The following is an 8160-nucleotide window of genomic DNA, read 5'->3' as shown; positions in this document are numbered from 1 at the left end:
ATTTCTTTTGGGTGTCTTATTAAGGACTCTTTATCTAATCTAAACTGCTCTTTCTTCTTTTTTAGATGTCTTCCAACAATACTGCTTCTGGCTCAAACCCTCCCGACTCCTTCTCTCTCATGAACCTTTGTGGGAGAGTCATATTTGATGAGACTAATTTCAATGACTAGATTAGGAACATAAGGATGGTCACTCGTTATGAGGACAAGGAATATGTCCTCGAGAAGGAGCTTAAGGTTATCGATGAGTCTTCTGCTACTCCCGAGGAGACTGTTGAGTACACTAGCCATGAGAAGGATGCCACTAAGGTATCTTGTATCATGTTGGCTACCATGACAGCAGAACTCTAGAAATCTTATGAATATTTCTACCATTATGAGATACACCAGGACTTGATGGAAATATACCATCAGAGTGCTCATCGGGAAAGGTATGAAATCATCACATCCATGATAACAACAAAAATGAAGGATGGAGAGTCTATCACGGGCCACTTGCAAAAAATACAAAGATTCGTGGACCGTTTTCTAAAGTTAAATGTGAACTTTGATGAGGATTTAAATAGATATTATTCTACATTCCTTACCCTCTTGTTATGATCAATTCTGTATGACTTATCATATGAACAAGGAGGAAGTCACACTTACCAAACTTCAAGGACTTTTGAGGACTGCTGAAAGTAGTCTCAAAGGTAAGAATGTTGTTACCACTCCTACTGTCGCCCCTGTTCTGGCAATTGGGAAAGGGAAAGGGAAAAATAGGACGTCCCCTTCAAAGGGTACCAAGGGAAAGTCTCTTGATGGCTCCTCTTCGAGTGGAACCAAAGGTGGTTCTGCCACTCCCTCTTCCAACCCAAAGGATGCACAGTGCTTCTACTGTCAGGAAAAAGGGCACTGGAAGCGAAGCTGCACCAAGTACTTGCAGGATGTTAAGGATGGGAAAGTAAAACCTACCCATGCAGGTATTTACACTATATTGGCTAATAACTCACCGCATACTAATTCTTGGGTCCTTGATACAGGGTGTGGATTCACATTTGTTCTGATTTGCAGGGCCTAAAAAGAAGTGATGATGTGGAGCACAAGAAGATAAACTTGATCATGGAGAATAGGAAAGTTTCACCTGTCACCAAGATTGGAGTTTGTTATTTATTGCTTAGTAGTGGGTTAATATTAGATTTGAATAAATGTTGTTACTCGTCTGAAACGGCGAGAAATATTATTTCTTTTCATGGTTTGTACAAATAAGGATTTACTTTTTCATTTGATAACAAATGTGGTGGTATTAATGCTTTTTATAATGGTGTTTCTTATTTTAAAGCATTACCTTGTGATGGTGTATATGAAACTGTGTCGGTTGTAGACAACTTAGGAAATAATGTATTGCATATTGATTCTCCCACTAGTTTGGATAAGGCATCCTTGTGACATTGTCGTCTTGGACATGTCAACAAGAAACGCATAGGTTAACTCCAAAATACTAGAGTCTTGGAGTCATTTGACTTAAAGTCAAATGATAGTTTTGAATCTTGTTTACTTGGAAAAATAACTAAGTCACCCTTCATTGGTACTTGTGCTAGGGGTGAAGGTTAGTTGGTCTCATACACACCGATGTGTGGGGGCCCTTCAGAACCGCCACAAGGGATGCTAACTGCTTCTATGTGACTTTCACTAATGATTAAGTAGATATGGTTATGTCTACTTAATCAAGCATAAGTCAGAAACCTTTGAGAAATTCAAAGAGTTTAAACAAGAAGTGGAGAATCAGTTGAGAAAGACGATAAAGATGCTCTGATCCGATCGGGGTGGTGAGTATCTTAGTATCGAGTTCCTTAACTATCTTAAGGAATGTGGAATTGTTTCACAATTGACACCTCCTAGGACACCACATCTAAATGGTGTGGCTGAGAGGCGTAATCGGATCTTGTTGGACATGGTTCGTTCCATGATGAATCGAGCTTAGTTACCAATTTCATTCTAGGGGAATGCCTTAGAGACTACTACCCATATCCTTAATCTAGTCCCTACTAAAAAGGTTGCCAAAACACCTCACGAGATGTGGACTGGGAAAGTTCCCACTTTATACCGCATCAAGATTTAGGGTTACGAGGCTTTTCATGAGGCGTGAGACTCATGAAAAGCTCAAACCTCGAAGGGAGATGTGTATTTTCATCGGATACCCATAGAAATCCTTTGTTATCTCTTCTACAAACCGAGTGACAATGTTGTCTTCGTGGTGAGGAGAAGAGTCTTTCATGAGAGAGAATTCATAAGCCATGGAAACAGTGGGAGGAAAATTGACCTTGAAGAACTTCAAGAGTCAAGTGGTGAAGGAACCTCAAACAATAGCGCTCAACCTCAGGAGGAAACTCCTGTTGAGTCAATTGATGAGTTTGTACCTCTGAGGCGTTGCACAAGATTTACTAGCACGCCTGATTTTTATTATGGTTTCCATATTACTACAGTAGGTGATGCATTTATCAGTGATAGTACACTGATAAATTTGGATGAACCTAACAACTTGCAGGAAGCCTTGGCATACCTTGAGTCTGTCAAATGGAAAGAGGCTATGGACAGCGAGAATCAATCCATGTATCGCAATCAAGTTTGGAACTTGGTTGACAATGTATCGGGTTGTAAGACAGTCGGGTGCAAATGGATCTTCAAGAAGAAGACCGACACGGATGGGAAGGTACACACTTATAAGGCGTGACTGGTTGAGAAGGGCTTTACTCAAACTCCAGGAGTTGACTATGATGAGACCTTCTCATCAGGAGCGCAGTTTAAGTCTATTAGGGTTATGCTAGCCATTATTGCATTTCATGATTATGAAATATGGCAAATGGATGTCAAAACTGCTTTCCTTAATGGAAAGTTGGCTGAGGATGTTTACATGAGTCAACCAGAGGGTTTTGTTGATGCAAAGTACCCTTATAGAGTGTGTAAGCTTGAGAAATCCATCTATGGATTGAAACAAGCATCTCGTAGATGGAATCTTTGTTTCGATGAGAAAGTTAAAGAGTTTGGTTTTTCAAGGAGCGAGGATGAAACATGTGTATATGTTAAGTCTAGTGGGAGTATAATTAGCTCTCTAGTATTGTATGTGGAAGACATACTGTGACAACCGTCAATATTCGGTCAAGTCAAAGTCAACTAGAGTCAACAAGTTAAACAGGTCAACTCAATTTGCCCGTAGGTACTAGAGTTACGTTATGTAATTTCTAAACAACTCTCTATTCTAATGAGAGATCATAAATCGAAAAGTGCGTACATCTAGATCTCCTTAACCTAAAACGGTGGTACGTGGAGAGCCCAAACCGATAAAACAATGTTACATACAAGATCCTTAAACAAGGCTTAACGGGGTTTACGGACCTTGCAGAGCGAAGCCGGACACTCAAAAAGGTCACAAATGAAACCTCTCTCAATCGTTTCACTCCATCTCTTCGTATCAGAAATCTCTCCAAGTATGTCAAATCTCTCCCAAATCTCTCTAAGAAAGTGAAATCTCTCCCACATATCTCTTTGTATGAGAAATCTCTCCAAGAATGTCAAATCTCTCCCAAATCTCTCTAGGAAAGTGAAATCTCTCCCACATATCTCTTTGTATGAGAAATCTCTCCAAGAATGTCAAATCTCTCTAAGAATGTGAAATCTCTCCCAAATCTCTCTCTGAATGAGAAATCTCTCCAAGAATGTCAAATCTTTCCCAAATCTCTCTAAGAATGTGAAATCTCTCCCAAATCTCTCTCTAAATGAGAAATCTCTCCAAGAATGTCAAATCTCTCTAAGAATGTGAAATCTCTCCCAAATATCTCTTTGTATGTGAAATCTCTCCAAGTACGTCAAATCTCTCCCAAATCTCTCTGAGTATGTGGAATCTCTCTCAAATCTCTCTCGAAATCTCTCCCAACTTTCTATAATCACTCGGGGCATCCCGACCCTCGAATTTGGCGAAAACAGCCCAAAAACGGAAGTCTACGCGAAAAACGGACTTAAGGAACCGAAACCCCTCTTAGGACCCGAAAGTCCTCTTAGGAACCGAACCTTCTGATGAAGAGGAACCGAACCGAAGGTACTGTTCACTAACCAAACCCGAAGGTACTGTTCACTACTGTTCACTACAGTTCATTCGGTTCTCGCCTTTTATCTCCGGACCGAGGACCGAAGCTTCCCTTCTAACCTTCGCTTCTGACTTCGGACCGAGCCTTCGGACGGACCCTCGCCCTTCGCCTCTCGCTTCTGGCTCGCGCCTTTCGTTTCCGACTCAGCATCAGCATGGACCGAGCCTCGGCCTAGGGACCGAACCTCGGCCTAGGACCGAGAGGTCTCGCTGGGAACTCATTTTCTCCCGGTTTTCGCATAGTTTTACGTTTAAGGCCCGCTTTTAATTATTTTAACGCGGGGTTTTCACCCAAAATCATATTTTAACATAATAAACCCTAAATATTCACAATTTAATCATATTTTCATAAAAATCTTTATTTAAATAATAAAAGCAAGTGGGTAAAGTACAAAGAGGTGGAGTGTTGACTTTGCTTTACTTTATGACACAAGCAACCACTCCCACACCCACTCTATGACCAACCACACCTCCCCACCTTACCTAGGTCACATCAATGTCCTTTTCACTCAATCATCACTCCTTCCCACGCTTTTGAGAGCTGAATATTCATCCTCTCTCCTCATTTCTCTCTTTTCACCAAAAGGAGCAAACTCTTTTCTCTCTCATTTTCCCTCTCTAGAACTCGAGATTTGAGGACTGATCTTGGGATTTTCCCCCACATTTGGTAAGAATAATCCATTCTCTTTATGATTATCTCAATTATTTCCACTCGAATCATGGATATCTTACACAAACTCTCTCATAATTGTGTTAGATCTTCGAATCTTCAAGTGATTCTTCAAGTGTTCTTGGGTTGAACACTTCTCTTCTTCAACACTTACCTACTGAAATCACTTAAGGTGAGTTCATACCCCTACATTTTCATGTTTTCTCAAGTTTTTAGGGGGGGGGGGGAATACAAGTTAAAACACTAAGAACATAACTACACTTTTCTAATAGCCTTCATCAGAAAAGTTCAACTCCATTCACGGACTGTTTTGGACATCTTAAACATTTTTGTTTTCAAAACTGTTTTAGGTGCATGTAGTTCCACTTCTTAGATTTAAAATGACTACTTGCACATGTCCATACGATTTTTCTACAATTTATGGTGATTTTTACAAAACTGCCTATCATTTCAAACATCAATCCGGACCAGTCTGTGATTATGGACTTTTTCACACAACTAAGAAGTCATTAAAAATTATAATAAAAATTATGAACAAACTAGACTCATTTTCCAAACTCTCAGAAGTTGCAGAACTTGATTTGGACATTTTATGATTTTTCTACAAATTTACCAATAACAGTTACAGAAAATGTTATTAAAAGAAAAACACTATAAATTTCATTTCACCTTGTAACATGTTGAGCAAGGTATACATCATTATGTGATTATGTGTTATTGCAATATATAACAATTTTGTATTCTTATATAGACATACATCAGAAAACAAATGGATTTTTACCTCCACAAGTATGGAAAATATATAAATGATATTACAAGGCTATACCCATTAAAATATAAACATTGGTAAATTAAGACAAGAAGGGCTTATGCTCACTACCCACACGAATAATTAATAAACTATAATAGGTATAGTTTAGGGTTATTTCACATAACAAACACATTATTAAAGGTTATACACATACAAATGAGTTATTACAACTATGGATAATTATGAAAAAGCTATAATAAGTATAGTTAAGCCATTACACCCCCACAAACGAACACGCTAGTTATAATCGGTATAGTTATGGCATATATATATATATATATTACAAACAAAGTGACAAACTATAATAGGTATAGTTTATGTTTCATCTACCCTATGAACTTAATTACAAGAAAGGAATTCACCATCACCACCACTTTTAATAAGCTATAATATGCATAGTTCATGTTCACTAATCACTATTACTATCCGATGAACTGTGATATGTATAGGTTATGTTCACCATCACCACCACTTTTAATAAGCTATAATATGCATAGTTCATGTTCACTAATCACTATTACTATCCGATGAACTATGATATGTATAGGTTATGTTCACCATCACCACCACTTTTGATAAGCTATAATATGCATAGTTCATGTTCACTAATCACTATTACTATCAGATGAACTATGATATGTATAGGTTATAATCACCATCACCACCACTTTTGATAAGCTATAATATGCATAGTTCATGTTCACTAATCACTATTACTATCCGATGAACTATGATATGTATAGGTTATATTCACCATCACCACCACTTTTGGTAAACTATAGTATGCATAGTTTATGTTCAAGTCACTATTACTATTTCGTGCACTACACCAGGATTGGTTCCGGTTATTGGGTTTAAGTCCACATTCACTTTCGCATTGTTAGTTTTCAGCTATAATTTCTAAGTGTATATGATAGAGTTATATAGAATCTAGTCGCGATTGGCTTAGAATTGGTGGGCCCGCCTCATCTACTGTTCCTCGTTTGGTTGTGGACCTAGGGCAGACCCATTATATTCAACGTTTTATCTAACCTAAATCTTATATAACTTATATACGCTGGATGATTATAGGGGAAATCTACGGGTCAATCTAGGGTTCATCAACACATCATATAAGAATATTCTGTTTACACTTAACTAAGAAAATATTGGATTTTCTGGAGATCAAACTCTATCGATTTTAAAAGGAAAACGGTTTCTACTCCAAACAAAACCCTTATGAACTCACCAACTTAATTGTTGACACTCTTTCAAAACTACTTGTATTCTCAGGAAATCAGTGAAACAGGAAAACTTCAGCGCTTTAAGGATGGGACGTTAAACCGTCAACAATTTATTTTTGTCATCATAATGTAATTGATTTTGAAACATGTAAACATATACTTTGGTGTAACTTTTATAATTATATTTATGATGGTTGTATTTACTTTGAGCACTATTATACACGTTGTTGTGATACTGTACATGAAGTCCTCCACCCCTGGACGTTTCCGCCATCCTTGGTTTGGGGGTGTGACACATACTACTAATAGGAAATGACATCCCAACCTTGCAGGAGGTTAAGTCCTGGCTTGGGAAGTGTTTCGCTATGAAGGACCTTGGAGAAGCTGCCTATATCCTAGGGATAAGGATATTAAGAGACATGAGTAAGAGACTAATTGGACTTAGTCAAAGTACCTACTTCGATAAGGTGCTGAAAAGATTCAGCATGTGGGATTCCAAGAAAGGTGACTTACCGATCCAGAGTAACGCCAAACTGAGTAAGACTCAGAGCCCGAGTACAGAGGCTGAGATAGATGAGATGAGTCGAGTATCATATGCTTCCACTGTAGGCTCGATCATGTATGCTATGACTTGTACTCGCCCTGATGTGGCCTTTACTTTGAGCTTGGTCAGCAGATATCAAGGCAATTCGGACAAAGCTCACCAGACTACGGTGAAGAATATTCTCAAGTACCTGCGGAGGACTAGGGACTGTGTCCTTACGCTTGGTGGGAGTGATGACTTGAGAGTAGTAGGTTATAGTGATCCCAGCTTTCAAACCAACAGGTATAATTTCCGCTCTCAGTCGGGCTGGATCTTTACCCTAAATGGAGGAGCAATTACTTGGAAAAGTTCCAAGAAGGAGACAGTAGTTGATTCAACTTGTGACACAGAGTACATAGCAACAAGCGAGGCGGCGAAGGAGGCAATATGGCCGAAGAACTTCATTGGAGACCTTAGAGTTGTACCAACTATAAAGGACCCTATGGAGAATTTCTGTGATAACGAGAGTGCAATAGCCTTAGTGTAACATCCCGGATTCCCAGGTATTATTCTATCCTTTTATTCTGGGTAAATTGTGAGGAGACTCAGCGAGTTAGAGTCCAAACTCGCCGAGTAGGATCGCGGTTTTGGGCGCGGGTTCGTGTCTGGACTCGGCGATTCCATGTTGTTTAATGAAATCCTAATTTCCAGGGTTTGAGACCTATTTAAAGGGGCTTATGGCCGTCATTTGCGGCTACCAACCCCCTAGAGAGAAACCCTAAAGAGATTTGAGCGTTTGGGAGAGAGAAGA

This window comes from Lactuca sativa, chromosome 6 (assembly GCF_002870075.4).
Source record: "Lactuca sativa cultivar Salinas chromosome 6, Lsat_Salinas_v11, whole genome shotgun sequence".
Lineage (NCBI taxonomy): Eukaryota > Viridiplantae > Streptophyta > Magnoliopsida > Asterales > Asteraceae > Lactuca > Lactuca sativa.
This window is presented reverse-complemented; position numbering follows the sequence as displayed.